General features: G+C 45.5%; 1 protein-coding gene across 2 annotated transcripts in view; it reads left to right on the top strand.

Annotated features, from left to right (window-relative positions):
• Positions 1 to 1,146: 1,146 nt before the first annotated feature.
• Positions 1,147 to 17,893, top strand: part of AGT (angiotensinogen) — a 290,330-nt gene continuing 273,583 nt past the window's right edge. The window contains exon 1 of one of the 2 annotated variants that reach the window (XM_069607999.1): positions 1,147 to 1,478. The gene's annotated coding sequence lies outside the window, so the exon portion shown is untranslated. Of the gene's footprint in view, positions 1,479 to 3,718; positions 3,742 to 17,893 lie in introns of those variants that run through there. The other variant, XM_069608000.1, reaches the window with a different exon arrangement.

Genomic DNA, 17,893 nt, shown 5'->3' with positions numbered 1-17,893 from the left:
TTTCTTCCAGATGCATGCCAGAACTTGTAATTTCGTTTTTCCCATTGCAAGGGTGGGCCTACAAGTCCCTGCATGTAGTGCAGAGAAAAAAACAAGACTGGCTCAAAGATTCTACATGGAACTGAGAAACTTGGCAACTATGCACCCTCACACACCAGAAATACTAAAAATGATGTGTACACTGTCATTGGACCATGGTGCTGTATACACATGTTCTTTATTTTACAGAGGCACCACCACAGAGTTGCCTTGTGCTTTCAAGGAATAATACAGTGTCTGGGCTAAAAGTGTTCAACAGTCGTAGGGAGATTTTAGACGTATGGTGCCCAAGGGGCAAGACGTTGGAGAAGCCTGGGGTGTGGAACCCTAAGAGGGACAGGAAAGAGAAAGCAGAAATGGGGAAGATTTGCCATTGCGGGCACCTTTGACAAAACGATGACTTGGTTTGGCAAGCAAGTGCGGGAGAACACTTGCCATTGCAAGGACTACAAAATCTACGTGCTTTGTGGAGGGAATCCTAATTCCTTTTGGACGGCAGAGTTTGATGCCAGCTCGGCCCGGCTCCTGCGGCTGGGTAGTAAAATGGCAACGGCCTGCAAGCTAACTTCCGGCAGTAAAGCAGCTGGGGTGGTTGTTTACTGCTTAAACTGTTTTGGATGACCGTTATTTTGTGTTTACTTGTTTTGGGAGGACATGTACTCTGAGGGGGTAGAGGGCTACAGGGACCCGGCACCTACAGAGGTCAGAGTGGATGAGGTGGGCTGTCAATGCTAAGCCCTAATTTGGGGTGGGGGGTGACGTTTGGGCTACTTGTCTGCAAATGAGAGACTTGCTCCTGGTGTTTCGCGCTTTGGCATTGATTCCGAGTCTGTTTTTCAGCCAGAAAGATTTGTGACTGTTCAGCAGAGGCCTGCGTGCCGAGGTCAGAAGGGGATGGCGCGGTCTGATAGTGTTCCTCCACAGGGGGGCGGGTGTACGGGGGCGCAACCAGGTTGATGGGTAACACGCACTTTCAGAGAGGGAGAGAGAGAAATGTAAATAGCGTGATTAAAAGCACATTGAAGCATCATGGGGGAACAGCGTGTAGTCTCCCAGTGACTGCTTACGAGGCGTTTCCCGTTGGGGAACCGTTTGTACACGGCAGGCAGATGTGGCATGCACGTGCAGCACAGTGCGACCGCTCTCTGCTGGAGTTTATTGATCTTACGTTTGCCCTGCGCTGTTCCAAGGGGGGTGGGGGGGGGGGCTGCACTGACGACTAACAAACACCGAAAGGGAACATCGTCACAGAACGCTGGCAAGGAGGGCGCAGGAATAGCTAATATATAACCTTGGGGGAGCGGGTGGCGGTGATGAAACTCCAAGGGTAGGTGACGGGGGTCCGCTGATGCAGAGAGAGAGTGGAGCGTCGTACGAAGAGTGACCCGTATCGCCGAGACGCTCGCAGAAGCCCCTGCTGCACTGCCACTTTTCATCAGGTCGGTATTCACTGATAGCATATACCGCAAGGAATGTTAATGATTGCCGCCCACTTTGATTTTCTGTTGAAAAAAAAATGAAATGGGGTTCTTGTGTTGCACTTCATGACAGAGTCCAGCCTCTAGGCGCGCCAGGCTGCTCGGCGCTGTCCTGCTTGCAAGACATGCGTGTGGCCGCTAAGGTCTGCACACGGCATCTGCACACTCTAGAGATGAAGGATTTCTCAACCTGATGCTTTCTCGGGAGGATAGCTTGGGGGCAACGGGTCTTGGAAGCAAGACGATGCGGAGCAGCACAGGTTCGATCCCCGTGTCCGCGCTTAGAAAGCTCTGGGTATTAAAGCGCTTTATAAATAACCTATTACAATTTAGGTTTCTGCAATGGTCCTATGAAGCTTTGCTGATTTTTCTTTTATTGACAGTGTTTTTATCACAAAAAGCGGGTGGAGACCTGAACCACCTTCTACCTACCTTACCCAAACTTAGAATATGTGTTAACAAATGCAGTCGGTAAAGTTGTCATTTTGAAAAAGTGGTGTCTACCTCTGGAATTGGGGCAGAAGAGCAAGCGAGGACTGAAGATTCTGCTGGGTCTGATTACCACTCGGCATAATTATATTTTACACTTTGGGCATTTTTTAAATCAGCTTTTTTTTTATCACTATTGTTATTGCAGCTAAGTGCATTTAACTCTAAGCAACCCTTAACATTCAATCGGCCGCAACAACTGAAATTGATTGTATAATCTGGAGTCTCATCAATTATTAGAACTGTAATTACCACATCTACAAAAATATGGTTTGCTCAGCAATCGCATGCTCGCCAGTGCTCGACGAGGGGGCTCACTGTAGCGCACAGAGTTGAGAAACTTGGGAACCTCATTCCCGCGGCACTGAACTACTGCACACGCAGCCAAGGGATTCAGATGAGGAGAAAGTGCACCGGAGAATGAAGTGAACGAAGGGAGGAAGCAGCGCGAAAAGGAAAAGAGGAGTTCCAAGAAGAAACACAAGGCATGGGTTTGGGAGTGTGTGAAAGGGATGCAAGCTGCTTTGTTTGGGTAAGCCACTGGAGCTTACTCTTCCATTGACAGATCTTGCTGTGGAGGATTAGGATAGGTGTCTGTGCAAAGACAGCAGATTAAAGTCATCCTTCACTTATGAGGTGAACCATTAACCTTGCGCCCTGGAACCTGCGAGGCGAGTGTCCCCCTTCTCGCACTGTGCACTCCCAGCTTCCCTTTTTATTTCTGATTTTGCATCCTTCGTCTGCCTTTCCCTTTTCTACAGCCTCTGCCTGTACCTGGCTCCCATATACGACCTCTCCCCTGCCCCTTTCCCCCTCTTTTTCTGTTCGTTTCTGCTGTCTGCATCCTCCTTCTGCCTTTCCCTTTTCTACGGCCGCTGCCTGTACCTGGCTCCCATATACGACCTCTCCCCTGCCCTTTTCCTCCTCTTTTTCTGTTCTTTTCTGCTGTCTGCAACCTTTGTCTGCCTTTCCTTTTTCTACGGCCTCTGCCGACCAGGCTCTCATATGCGACCTCTCCCCTGCCCTTTTTCCATCTTTTTCTGTTCTTTACTGTTGTTTGTATCCTTCGTCTGCCTTTCCTTTTTCTACGGCCCTTTCCCACTCCCGACCCACCTCCCCTGCCCCTGAATGGCCTTCCCTTCAGAGGAAGACAAAACCACCTTCTAGGACCAAGACTGCTCCACTCCATCTTGCGTCCTGGCCCCTGCAAGGTGAGTGTCCTCCTCCCCGCACTGTGCACTCCCTGCTTCCCCTTTTTCCCTGCTGTTTGCATCCTTCTTCTGTCTTTCCTCCATCTCTGTCGTTGGTTTCTGCCTTTCATTTTTTCTCACTTTTTCCACTGTTTTCTCGCTCTGATTCTTTGTGACCCCCCTCCTCCATCTTGTCTCCACCTCTTGGTTTCCTCTCTTGTCACTCTTTACACTATCTACCCCTGCTTTCTCGCTCTGCTTCTTCTACTCTCCTTGCACTCCTCCCTGCTCCTGCCTTCCTCCTCCCTGATAGGCCAGTTTTAACTGCCTTCTGCCCTTATGAAGGCAGCGACAAATAGTGCGACCCCCACCATTCGGATTGGTTAAATTGTAACGCTGCCCTCCCTCGCTTGCAAAGCAGCCAGCTTGCTGGTTCTTCCTTTCTCTGGCCTCCCTCACCACTGCCACCGCTCCCTGATTGGCCAGAGAAAGCCATTTCTGACCTCCACACTCAGGGCAGCCGTCAACCAGCAGCAACAAACAAAGTAGGTGTAGGAGACAGGGGGCACAGAAATCGCTGCGCCCCACTAAACTGTCCCACCTCTCTCCTTCCTCATCTTCCCCACCACCCATTAGCTTGAAGCCTGCATGATGTACACTCTCTTTTTTAGCAACTGTCAACCCTATATATATATATCCACTAACCTGTCAACTGTATTGCATAGCCATCTCTCACATCTAGATGAACTGTACCCTAACTGTGCTAGCCACTCCAGAAAGAACTGAGAATTAGCTTGCGTCACACTTAGATGGAATTGTGAATATTAGCTTGCTTCACATTTAGATAGAATCATGAATATTAGCTTGCATCACATCTAGACAGGATTGTGAATATTAGCTTTCGTTACATCTAGACAGGATTGTGAATATTGTAGCGAGTGCAACATTTAGATGAAATGTGGAATATTAGCATGCGACACAGATAGAATTGTGAATATTAGCGTGCGTCACATTTAGATAGAATCGTGAATATTAGCCACTGTCACATTTAGATAGAATTGTGAATATTATCCTGTGCCACTTTTAAGATATAACTCTGAATATTAGCTTGCGTCACATCTAGGCAGGATTTGTATATATTAGCCTGTGCCACATTTAGTTAGAAATGTGGAGATATTCACGTGCCACATCTAGAAAGAATTTGGAAATGAGCATGCATTACATCCAGGCAGCGATGCCACTAACCAACCCCCTAAAAATCACACCGTTCTGCATACACCTTTCAAACTCTAACCAAATACAACCACACCTCTAAAGCACACCAAACCACACAAACATCACTACACCGCAACAACAAAACAAATCACAGAAAGTGTCCAAGGAGCAGAAAAGAACAGGAAATCCCAGCACTTACACAATGGCATCAATTGTGCACAATCCAATAGTCAACAAACTCGCAGCGGGTGAGTGTATCGAGTCGTGGAGCCTCTGCTCAAGTCTCCACCAATAGGGAACAAGAACATAAAATGATACAATCACACTGCACGTGTGTCTGCGAACTTTTGTAATGCAACTAAATAAAATCAATCTGATTAGGTCCAGCTGACACGTGTTTCGAGCTCAGCTCTTCTTCTAGGGCATATTTTACAAAATAACAACTCATACAAATTTAGTAATTAAAAGGTCGACATGAGAAAAGCCAGAACAAAAAAACAAAACAAAGCGGAATCAGTGTGCAATGTCAATTCCAACAGATTTCAGTTGAAATGAAACCAAATATGTCACAAGACAAAACAAAAGGATACATTTCCATCATCCGTTCCATTTCCCAAAAGGAAAACAGAATGATAGATAGACATATATGTCAGTTAAGAAACATGAATTGCTTGAATAGTTTTGTGTGTAGTGTGTCACACCAAAAACATTTACATTGGAGTAACATGCCCCCATATGTACCTTGTGATCCCTTGTGTACAGGATCCAAACAAAAATTAAAAGAAATATCACTTGGTTATTGGTAAGTAACTAGATGCCTTTCATAGACCATACAACAACAATACAGTGCTATTCCAGTTTATTCTAGAAGGATGTACCAAGGCACAACACAAATCACACATAACCTTGCACAACACAACATGATGGCTACCAACCAGAAACCACACCTAAGCTCAGCGAACAGTGTTAACCGAACTGAAGCTGCCAACATCACATCACTGCTCTCTTGCAATTTTCCCTGCTCGGTCCTACTAACTCACCCCAGCCCCTTTCCTTTTCAGATCCACCAGAGCGCCAGCGGACCATTCCGGTGGTGACAGTGCGCGGTACAAATGTCCTTTAACATTAACAACTGCACAGTGGGCTGCAGACAGGCTCGGACTGGCCTATAGGGCAATAGGCCCATGGCCGAACCAAAAACACAAAATGCTGAGTTGGGGCCGTTTTTTTTGTTAAAGTGGGCCAGTTTGATAAGTTACTTCACCACCATGTGGCTAGTAGTTTTCACCATTTTTGCTGAATAATTATTCTTTAAAATGCACAATTTGCATCATATTTGATCAAAAAACTCCCACCACCCGTCCGCCATGCCCTCCCCCACCCCCCCCGTGCTATTCAGACAGTACAACAATAGGAATTAATTTCCATTTGCAACTGTGGGCCACTTTTTCATTCGTGCCGGAGAAAATGCGACCCTGGCTGGAGACATCTGAAAGCAGATGGTAGCGGGTCACTTTGTTGAAAGTGAAAATTGCCTGCAGGCACCACCAACGCTAGCACTTGCTCAGATAACGTTGTTCACCTTTCAGAAAACGGATTAAATGGGAAGCGTGAATGCCGTTTCCTTTTTCTCTCCGTTTTGTGAAAAATGTAAATGCAGCCTTCAAATTACGCTTTGAAGACGGACAAGTTCTTACAGCGGGTGCTAAATGGAGGCGCATGGCAGTGGAACGAACCCCTTACATCTGCACCAGCATGAACATCTCCTGCTGCCGTGAAACAGGTTTTCCTGGTGGAATGGGAACTCTAAAGAGGAAATGTATTTCTCCCACTCCGCCTTGCAAAGATGTGTAAAATCACCTGAAGCTGTGTAGGAGGTCGTAAACTGCTGTACGCCTTGGTTTTATGCAATGCAATGCTATACCCAGCCATAGGGCTGTTCTAACATGACCGCTATCGCAGCATCTCGCCACCTTGCTGGATATACATAACAAATAGTTTCTACTGGGAAACTTTCAGAAAATGTCCAAAGGGTAAGGCTGGAGTAAATCCGAGCTACTCCAATTGACTTCTTTGTGAATCCAATTGTCTCTCCAGGAGTAAGCCAGCCAAGGGAGAGTAGTCTCTCCGGGAGTAAGCCAAGGGAGAGTTACTATGGTAACTTTGTAAAGTTAAGCCAAGGGAGAGTTACTATGGTAGTGGCGTCGCCAGGGTGGGGCCTGGGGGGGGCCAGGACCCCCCCTGAGTCCCCCCCATGTGCCTCCCCTACCTAAGACGAGCAGTGACCATGTTCTCCCCTCAATTTTGTCTGTGCCCCCCCCTACTTTTGTCTTTGGCCCCCTCTGTGCCCCTCCTAAATTTGATTCCTGGCGACGCCACTGTACTATGATGGTAACTTTGTCTCTCCGGGAGTAAGCCAAGGGAGAGTTACTATGGTAACTTTGTCTCTCGGGACATAGCCAAAGGAGAGTTACTATGGTAACTTTGTCTCTCCAGGAGTAAGCCAAGGGAGAGTTACTATGGTAACTTTGTCTCTCCGGGAGTAAGCCAAGGGAGAGTTACTATGGTAACTTTGTCTCTCTGGGAGTAAGCCAAGGGAGAGTTACTATGGTAACTTTGTCTCTCGGGAGTAAGCCAAGGGAGAGTTACTATGGTAACTGTGTCTCTCCAGGAGTAAGCCAAAGGAGAGTTACTATGGTAACTTCTTTGGAAATGAGCCCCAAAGTCTTCACTGGGCAAAAAAGTAGAACGTTAGCGCTGTTTTTTTTGTGCTCATATGAATTGGAGCAAACTCACCCTTGTTCCACTTTTCAAATGTGAACGGTGCAACTGAGGGGCTGATTCATGGAATTTTGTGCGCCGAAAAACGGGCTTTGAGCGCCATTCTGCGCGCAAAACCATGTTTCACAAATGGGGATTTGCGGGCAGAATGGCGCACAAAGCCCGTTTTTCGGCGCACATAATTCCATGAATCAGCCCCTAAGTTTGCACAAAATAATGTTTCTTCACACCTTATCACGGAGGGAGAAAGGGGAATTCAAAATGATTTATTTTCGCTCTTTGTCGGGTAAAATCAGTTTCCTGCATCTTCACCCAGGTGCAAAATCTTCTTGGTGCCTGGCCCATAATCAAAGCTGTTGGTTCTATTTCGGATTCACAGCCGTTAAGATAGCACAGCAGGTTGAACGCCCGCTGCTGTGAACTGTGTGATCTGCAGGTCGCAGTTTCGAGTCCGGCAAGGCCAAGTCAGCCTTTCATCCTTCCGAGGTCGATAAAGGTGCATGAACTTCGGTCGGGTGAGATTGCATGTAAACATGTTCTATGTAAAGAGCTTTGGTGTAAATAACACTTTACGATCAGAAAAAGAATTTGCTGTGTTTTTGCCCCATTGCACATGTTATACCCCACGGCTCCACGAATCAGCACCAACAGCTCATGAATGGAATTAGAAACCAGTTTAAGGATGGTAATGGAATCAGCTGTGGTTTGAACTAGGGTGCCTCGTACACGAACTAGAATCATACACTTTCAAATGCAGGCAGTGCAGTTACAGACTCGATGATGCTTAACTCTCGCATGCTTCTCTGTAAAAGTTATTTATTTAAATGTATATATTTAAAAATATTATCTTTGAATACCTGGTGAAACCACACTGCCAGTCCTCTTTTCTCCAAAAAAATAAGCAACAGTTCATTTTGGAGTTCTCAAAAAGATCCTTATTTAAAACGGCGCTGTTCTTCCACTTAACAGTAAATAAGATTTTACAAAGTGACATCTTTGGCGAATCATGGTATCTTCCCCTTAGCACAATTCTACAAAAGGGGTTTGGGGGCAGGGGAATGGGGTTGAAGAATGACCAAAACCTATGGCATCGTCTTGGCGGGTTTGTAAGTTATATATTTGTCTATTTCACAATAAAAGAAACTAAATATTTGATCTGGCTAAAACGGCATCCGCAGAAGTCTTTAAAATGGCCGTCAATTACCTGCGCAGAAGGGCGCAGAGTTAGCAAAATGAACAGTTACTGAGTCATACTGATACTGCATGGATCGTAACATACTGACAGAGAAGTGTGTGATGTTTCTGCATTTTCTGCATGCAGGTGATGGAGCTAAGCACTGCATCCTCCTCCTCACAGGCTCCATGCTGAATGGGCACTCCCCAAACAATAAAACCAATGCGGCTGAAATCCACATGGGCCATGTGACGAATCTTAAGATGTCGTCCATTCTTCCATAGCAGGGGGAAGACCTTTCCCTTGGGGCCAGCGCCGTGCGTCCACAGCATAATAGCCCCCCTGGGGGTGGTGTACCGAGGGAGGATCACATAGGGTGGGAATAACCCTATGAGATTGTGGATGATCATCACCAGAGACCGCAGTATTACTCCACTTTGCCACCTCCAGACCCTTTTCCAAGTCCTCCTTCCCCCCTCCTTAGATGCAGCTAATATATATTGCGGTCAAGTTCGCCAAACTAACCTACCTCACAAGACTGAAAACCCAGATAATACAAAGTTTTATACATATAGTGATGTGTTAATGATAATGATGTGTTCTTTATATAGCGCCTTTATCCAAAGTGCTTATATAGCCAAACTAACCTACCTGACAAACGAGTTAATGCAAAGTGTTATGCATATAGCCAAACCAACCTACATGACAACATTTAAAAATCAGAATGGTCCTGGGGCGAAGAAGATGGCCAGGAGTACATGGATCACTTGCAAGCAACTGAGCAAGCAGTCTAGTTTCCAAAGGCCCATAATTGGCTCTAAGGAATACATCAGTCAACGCACAAGTTCCAACGTAGTTCAGGCTCAAACGAAAGCACCAGAGAGACGCGAGGGAGGGAGAGCCATCCCCCGAAGAGGAATAGCGGGAGCTATACATGGTCGCGACGTGAGGCAAAGCACAGAAACAGAACGTGCAACCACAGAGAAGCTTCAGCCTGCAGAGATACTGCACACCCCGCTGGATGCTCAAACTCTGCCAGAGCCTCCAGGAAAGATGCAGCTGCCCAGGAACCGCTGATACCACAAAGAAGGAAGCAAACAGGTACACGGTTGACCGGGAGCTGTGAGAGGTCCAGAGAAGCATCAGGTGAGCGAACAAGCTGGTGAAAGAGGGACTGGGACCCAAAGTCAAACAAGAGCCAGTTGTATACTTGACAGGAGAGTGAACTAAGGGGATAGAACGCAAGGGTGCAAGTCTGGGACCCGCATACAAGCAAAAGAGGCTCTGGTACCCGAATAAAAGAGGGGTCTAGGACCCTGATGTGAATAAGAGACACTTGTATATTTGGCAGGAGAGTGAATCAACTAAACCGTGTGAATCTGTAACCCGCATCCAAAACCAAGAGGGTCTGGGACCCTGATGAGAGAGATGGTCGGGGACCCTGAAGCAAATGAGAGAGAGAGTTGCATACTTGAACCAAGTAGATACAACGCAACATTGTGAGTCTGGGACTTCCACCCACATGTGAAGGCAAAGTTTAAAGCAAAGAAGTTCTGGGGCACCGAGAGAGGAGAAGACATAAGACAAAAGAAAACACTTGTTTGGCAAGGGAACGAATCAAGCTGTATAAAGTATTGCGAGTCTGGGACCCACACCCATGTGAGAAGTTAAAAATAAGAGGGACAAGAACCCTAAGACTGGAAAACAAGGAATCCTAAACTTGGTAGCAGAATGTGCCAAGATGACAGGATACCAGAACTGTGAGGCTAAGAAACAGTTCCTCTTGAGTTGTATAGTAATTTGGAATAAAAAACAATCTAGAGGAAAGGAGCACAGCCCTAGCATTTTGGAAACTTGCATTTTGGAACATTATTTTGCATTAGTTCTTACTACCAATGAAACTGGAAACTTTTCTGTTGGTTGAAAGCACACTGGACACTTTGCTTTGAGAAGAGACCATCCTTGCACAGTTATCTTAGAATATTAGTGTTAGGGACAGAAGTAGGTTTTCAGGACATGACAGTGACAGAATCTTTCGTTTCGTACTTCCTGACAATTCTATTAGTTTACTTTGAGGTAGGAAACCCCATCTTATTTTTAGGGATAGCAAGTCATTTTATTCCAACCCTCTTTTTATTAATAAAAGTCTATATCCAAAAGCATGGCACCATTGTGTACAAGCCGTACTTCTGCACCCTTACAGTTACCACCTCATGGAATGGGGCAGGACACATTGGGATTCACAGAAATGTGTCTGCAAAGCACAGATATATAGTAGGTGGCATGGTAACACTGTTTTCATGAGAGTTGTAGATTGGCGCATACAAGCCCACAGTAAATCTGTGAGACAGAGTGGCAGTAATGGTAAACAAGTGTGGCAGTTATACCAACATAATTAGTGCCAAAATGGTGACGAGGCTCTCTGTATTGAAATAAACTCTTGCCTTGAAGGTATGGGCTCTCTCTCAGATTAACTTCTTTTCCTTGAAACGAGCAATTCTTTATTGGAACAACTCCCCTCCCACCCCCCCCCCCTAAAGAGGAGAGAGGGTCTCAGAATAAACTCACACCTTTAAAGGAGCGACTCTGACTCAGGAAAAATGCTCCCTTTGAAGTTAGGGGCTCTGTATCAGAGTACCCTCATTCCACTGAAGAAGGAGATAAACTCTCCAAGCTAAAAGAGCCCATAGGCATGAGATTAGGAGGGCCAAGAGGTCTAGTTCCTTTGACGGCAAACAACTGCCCCTCATTGTCAAAAGGATCAAACAAAACCACAGAAACTGGGTTAAACACCATAGTTCCTCAATGAAATTAAAGAATAGTGTTGCCATGTTAAATATATTTACTACAAAAAGCAGTCATCGTTTTTTGGGAGGTAATCAATCAAATGGGGGAACAGCAGGTGAAGGATCAAACAAATCCCATAGATGAACCCATTTGGGTAGATTACTACCAATCAAAGTTTGGACAGACATCAAAAACAAAACAAACTTTTAATATTCCCACCCTACCCAACTGGGGCTGTAAGTTTGCTGCGCACGATATTGTGAACAAAATAGTGAAGTTGAAGAAATCACGTGCAATGGCCCCAGATCATTTGTCTAATGTGGCCCTTAAAGATAACCCTGCCATTTGGGCATAGTTGTTACCTCTGCCTTTTTCACAGATCTGTATGAAAGGGAGGATCCCTGACTCCTGGCTTAGAAGCCACTTGGTGCCAATTCATGAAAAGTGTGTGCGAACTGCCCCGCCAAACCATAGGCCAATTGCACTGATGGCTACGACTAGCAACATCTTTGCGTCTTTGTTACTGGATGAGTTCGTTGATTAGGCAAACTCTACTGACAACTTGCCTATGTATCAGACGGGTTTCCGCAAAGGAGAAGGGATCACCGTAAATTATCTAATGTTAAAACTAAGGTCTTGGTGAGAATTCCCCACTCCCAGTTTTTACTAAGTAATCATAGGGGTTAATTTTGTAGCTTGTTTTATTATTCCGAATTAGCATTTTATATTCATTGAGGAAGTATTCTGAATTGGTATGTAGATGATGTATTTTAATGTATGTAGTTTCTATAATGGATGAACTGTGTGCAATATGTATAGGCATAAAGGTTTTTTATAAACTGTAAATATCAATAAATAAAAAAACTCTTTTCATAATAGGGCAGACTATTCATCATAACCAATTATCCTCTTTGATTTGAAGAGATTCATTGAGAGAAACAAGTCTTTGGTTTGATGAAGGACTGTGAAGGACTGAGTATAGTACACCGCTATCTCTCTTGATGAGTGAATCTCTCTATAACTCGAGGGATGACAGCAGGCTACTAGTTCAACAGGACAACTCAACAATTCAATTAGTAAATGAGTTCTGAGGTGTGAATCAATCTCTATTGTGGCATTACCAGGTAAGGCATACACCAGAAAGACCCCAACAGGGCTTACCTTTCACTGGGCTTCTGCGAATGCGCTCGCAACATCTTCAAGAGGCAACACCCCCACACAGAGTAACTTTAAAAAAGCATTATCATTTGGAGAGGACTTAAGAGCATTATATATCACACAAGTTGGAATATGCTTATTTTTCTCAGGAGTAGAATTGTACACCTGACAAAAAGCTGAAAACTGATATGCAACTTGTGACAGTTTATTGTAATTTGATATTCGTTTTTAAAATATAAAGCAGACTTTGTCATTCATATCAACCAAAGCATTCAAATAAGAGATCAAATTCTCAGCAGTAATGAATTATACATACTTTAAATTGTTTAACTTTCTTTGTTCTATGGCTATCAGATTTAAAATGGAAAGAGAACGTTTAATATCCTATACTTTGTGTCTCCATTCATATCGCTCATTGTTTGTAATTTTCTGCTGTGCATGTACCGCTATGCTAGGAGCTAAAGCACCGCGAAGCTGCTTGAATGAAACCTGTACCACTCAAGAACCAACTGCATGAATTAAATCATGTATATGTGTACACATATTTGTGATTTGTAGCAATAAGAACATAGGCAGAGCATGCTAAGGGAAATAAAGGAACATTGTCAAATATGAAGGTGGAAAAGCTGAAAAGTAAACAATGAAAGTAAAGAAAATCAGTGTGGAAAAGTAGGAGAACAATGGAAAGGAAACAAGGAGGAAAAGGAGAAGAAAGCAGTGAAATAAAAATGACGTAATGGAGAAAAGAAAATTGAAAATTGGAGGAAAGTAAAAAGAAATTGGAGAAAATGCAGGGGAGGTGTGAAGGTAAATAAGAAGTAACATCAAAGGCAGAGTAGAGGAGTAGTATATAGAAAGAGCGAGGAGAAGAGGATGGGGAGAAGAGTTGCAAAGCAAATGCAAACGAGAGGCATTACGTTCTTTTTTCTAACCACATCCTGCCTATTTTTTACACAATTTTTATTCCTTTTCCTTACTGATCCCCACCCCACTTTCTTGACCAACAGTGTTGCTAATTCTTGTTGCAAAATCATTCTAATCCTCTTTGTTCTTTCCATCTATTTTCTGTTTCTTATTTCGTTTCATTGTTGAAACTCCTTTTGGCTTACATCTTTCTTAACCTGATAGTCTCCCATTTCAAGAGGAAGGTTTTATTTGAATTCAAAGTCTGTCTCTTTAAGGGGGGAGCGGTGACTCTGACACACTGTTTTTTCTGGTTCAGTCTCTCCCCTTTCAAGATGGATGGCTACTCCCGATAGAGACCTTCCCCTTCAAGGTGGAGGTTTTATTCTGATACCAGGCATCTCATTTAAAGGGGAGGTTTTAGAGTATTTGAACACAGAGACTCCCTCTTGTTGACGGGACCTACCTAAAATCTCCTCTTGAATGGAAGAGACTCTTGTGAGAAACCTAAAGGTGTCTCACCCGCTAGCCCCCAGAGATCTGTCATCCAAGTGGCCAGGACACAGCCATCGCTTTTGGATCCAGTTCCTGGGGGTGGACCAGTGGGGGAGGATCACCTGGATGAGGGGTATTCGGGGAGTGGAAGTGGGACACCGAAGTTTGAGACACGGTACCCCCTTCCTTGTAACACCTTTTTCCATCCTACCATGTAGGATACTTGGCTCTAACCCCCACCCCTTTTTCCGACATGAACAATTTCTTGCACCGTAACAGACAATGGACTAGCACCAGAGCCGTTTACCTGACATGTCACAACGCACGGGTCAGCAGAGTCAGGCAACTGACAATAACCACGCACACCTGACGGCCCTTTAACTTCCCCACAGGGATACAAGATGGAGCACGAGAGCACACTACAAGCAAGGCCGGGAAACATAGCTGATGTGCGGAGCAACAGATATCAATGGTGCGCGGGGGCCTCCCGCATTGAAAACGCAGGCGGGGAGGCATGCTGGCTACTGAGGTACTGTCCAGCAACAAGTCAAGCCAAGCAGACTCAAGACAGTCTGTGAGTCGGAGGAAGCTGATTGAAAACTGCACTGTGTTTAAGCCCAGGGTTGCAAGTGGCAATGTTAGATGCACGCAAGATCTTGAGAACAAAAAACTTGTGTGTTTGAACTTTTGAGAAAGCCCAGAGAAGGGCCAGATGGAGAGTGGTTAGGTGCCGTAGGAGTGCCCAGTCGAAGGACTCCCGCTGGCCCTTGTATAGTAAAACTGCAAGTACCAGAAGGCCCTAGGGAAGGGCAGCGTGAGGTGTTGGAGTGGTCCTACAAGGGTCATGCAAATCCCTTGTACCCTCAAAAGTCTATGACCAATTGCCAAGGGAAAAACTAAGATAAGTAAATCCTGTATCGTGATAAAGCAAAGTAAACTGTGAGAACAGCAGATGTGAACCTGACAGAGGCATGACTGTGAGTTGGGATGAAGATTATCTGTGAACATTGTGCGACAAGAGTGAAGCCGGCCGCGTATGTCCGTCATAAGAAGTTGTTTAAAAAGACATTAAGACTTTTGAATATTGCAAGCTGCATTTGAAAGGTCGTAGTAAACCCGACAGACGAAGGCTCAATTTTCAAGGAGGATCTGAGCCCGGCAGAGGGAGATCCAAGGGGCGAAGAGCAATTGCCCAAGGTGCAAGAAAACCGAGGAAACATTTGTTTGTTGTTTTTATTCATCAGTACGTCTAAGACAAGAGACCTTGTAGCAAAGACACTTGGCCCCTGAAGGTTCTGGTATCGTTGAACTGGAATTGTGAACACCCGTGCTGGAGAGGCCCAGGAGTGTGCTGTGCTCAGAAGTCCTGCTTTGTCCCGTGCTAAAAACATGGGGAAGGGAGACCCAGCCATACCATCCTGACATATCATTTTGTGAACACTTCTTTCTTTTCTGGTGAACATTATCCCACACTCTTTTTGTAACTTAGTAGTAAGGATTGGAAATAGGTTTTTTCGTCTAGGCCCTTTTTATTTTGACAAGACGCCACTAGGACTGCTTTATTATTATTTGATGGTCGTAGCTTGCTCCCATCTTAGATTTAGGTTTAGATTAGGCGTTTATCTCACCCATTATAAAGTTCAATAAACACCCTTGAACTGTGATCACTTGTGTCTGTCTTTACTGTTGTCACCATGAGTTCCTTATACTCTCTATTAAGAAATTCCAGTTGGCGGAGGATTTCAAATGGGAAGGACAATAAATTCTTGTCATGAGGTAGAGAATAAATCAGAGGGGGAGGAGAGTCCATTTCAGAATAGAATCTCCCATGGCGACTTTATTTCTGAATAAAACCCTCAGTGGAAGACTTTTTTTTGATGGGGCGTTGGGCAGTTTACATCAAGACACTGGCATTCCCTTCTCTCTTGTCCCACTAAAAATGAATGTATTTTCCCTCCGCTGAGGTATTTTCAACCTGTGCAACTACTTCATAATGATGGAGCGACACACGATGGAACTAGTTGGCGTTCATCGAGTGGGTAAAAAAGGGAAGACTAGGCATTAAATATACACACGTAAACATGCCTATCTTTATTGAATTTCAAAGGTGTGATAATTAAAAAATGTTATTGACTGACAAATAAAGGCCGACCTTAGATGATGTGGCAAGAGCCAAGGCATATCTTACAGAACCTAACAAGACCATTCCTCGAAAATGATCGAAGCTGTGGGATAGTAAAATCAAAGGCGTTTCAGCGTTCAGAAGTGATCTACTTTCCCAACGCCTGCGACTAGGCCAGAGCAATGAACACTTGCCTGCCCGTGTCCTTTAACGGCAGTTGAACCTCCAACATACTTCTCTCAAGCACAGATTTCTGAATTACACAATTTGTTATATTTCTTATAGTATAGAAAAGGACTGAGAGATATCTGAAAAACCCATGCCAGGGCCATAACAGGCAACAAACATCTGCAAGACCCTTGACAACATCAAAACGACCAACACTTATCTTTCGAACCAAGGTCAAGGCCAAATCAACTAACAGATATCTTCATAATCAAGGCCATAATCAAATTGAACAAGAAATACCTTCAAAATCCAGGCCAAAGCCAAAACAACCATCATGCATCTTTAAAACCCTCGCTGAAAGCACAATGACCAACACATATCTTTAGAATCCATCACAGAAAAGGAGAATGAGTGCCTCTTGGAAATGGTACATCACTACATGTAATGCACAGCCTCATGCTGAGTTTCTGATACCATATGCGAAATTCAGCCTCAAATGGCAACAAGATGCCACTTAGTTCCACATATTCATGGCATCTTTGCCTGTGGCTAATCAGACGTTTTGGCCTATAGCTCCGATGATCACTTAGAAACGCTGTAAACCGGTGATGGATGATGTAGTCCAAAACATCAGCAGAGACAAAGTTGGCAGGCCACTGCAACAGGTGATGTGCAGCCTCATATGCCAATTTGCTGCCACCAAATGCCACAAATGCCTAAAACATATTACCAGAGCCTAATCCAGCCTCACCACCTCCCCTGTCTTCACCTGTCTTTCCTAATCTTACTATCCTGTCCTGAAAACATTTACAGGCCGATTCATGGAATTAATGTGCGCCGGAAAAACGGCGCACGCGTGCCAAAACGTGCGATTCGCACAGAAATGGCGAAAATCGCAGTGCAAGTGCGATTATCGCAGAGAAAACATCGCACATCAATTCATGGAAGTCCGTGCACGCGCGAAATGTGGGATGTGCACTGAAAAAGTGCACGGCGCACGCTGGCGCACGCCGGCGCACGCCGGCGCACAGGTCATCGAACGCCGTGCGATAAGGCCACAGCGAATTCGCACATAGCGCGGCGCACATAACAAAAGTAGGCGTAACACGGGGCGTCACACGCAGAATGGGGAACAACTCGTGAAAATGTGGGCGTCACGGGGGAAGTACAGGAGGCAAGTGCGCAGAACGCCCACACGCTCGCCTACAACACCTATTCATGGAATCGAATAGGGAAAAACAGCGCACGGCCAAAGACGCGCACATGCCCATACATGTCCGCCACACGAAAGCAGGCGGTAGCGTCCCTGCGCAGGAAAAAAATGTGCGCCAAAGTCCTACATGCGTGAGAAGGCCCACACGCGATCAGGCCTGGGGGAGCGTGTGCGTGTATTTCAGGGGTGCGCGTGAAGTTCCACACGCGATTGGCCTGGGCGCGTGTATTTCAGGGGTGCGCGAGAAGTTTCTCACACGATTGGCCTGGGCGCGTGTATTTCAGGGGCTCGCAGGTGTTTTCACACGCGATCGGGCCTGTGGGAGTGGGGTGGTGTATTCCAGGGGCTCGCGGGTGTTTCTACACGCGATCGGGCCTGGGGGAGCGGGGTACGTGTATTTCAGGGGCTCACAGGTGTTTTCACACGCGATCGGGCCTGGGGGAGCGTGTGCGTGTATTTCAGGGGTGCGCGTGAAGTTCCACACGCGATTGGCCTGGGCGCGTGTATTTCAGGGGTGCGTAAGAAGTTTCTCACACGCGATTGGCCTGGGCGCGTGTATTTCAGGGGCTCGCGGGTGTTTTCACACGCGATTGGGCCTGGGGGAGCGTGTGCAGGTATTTCAGAGGTGTGCGAGAAGTTCCACACGCGATTGGGCTGCGTGCGGGCATTTCACGGGTGCGC

The sequence above is a fragment of the Ambystoma mexicanum genome, chromosome 4q (assembly GCF_040938575.1).
Source record: "Ambystoma mexicanum isolate Mex_15411 chromosome 4q, UKY_AmexF1_1, whole genome shotgun sequence".
Classification (NCBI taxonomy): Eukaryota; Metazoa; Chordata; class Amphibia; order Caudata; family Ambystomatidae; genus Ambystoma; species Ambystoma mexicanum.
The sequence above is the reverse complement of the archived record's forward strand: the minus strand, read 5'-3'. Positions and strand labels throughout refer to the sequence as shown.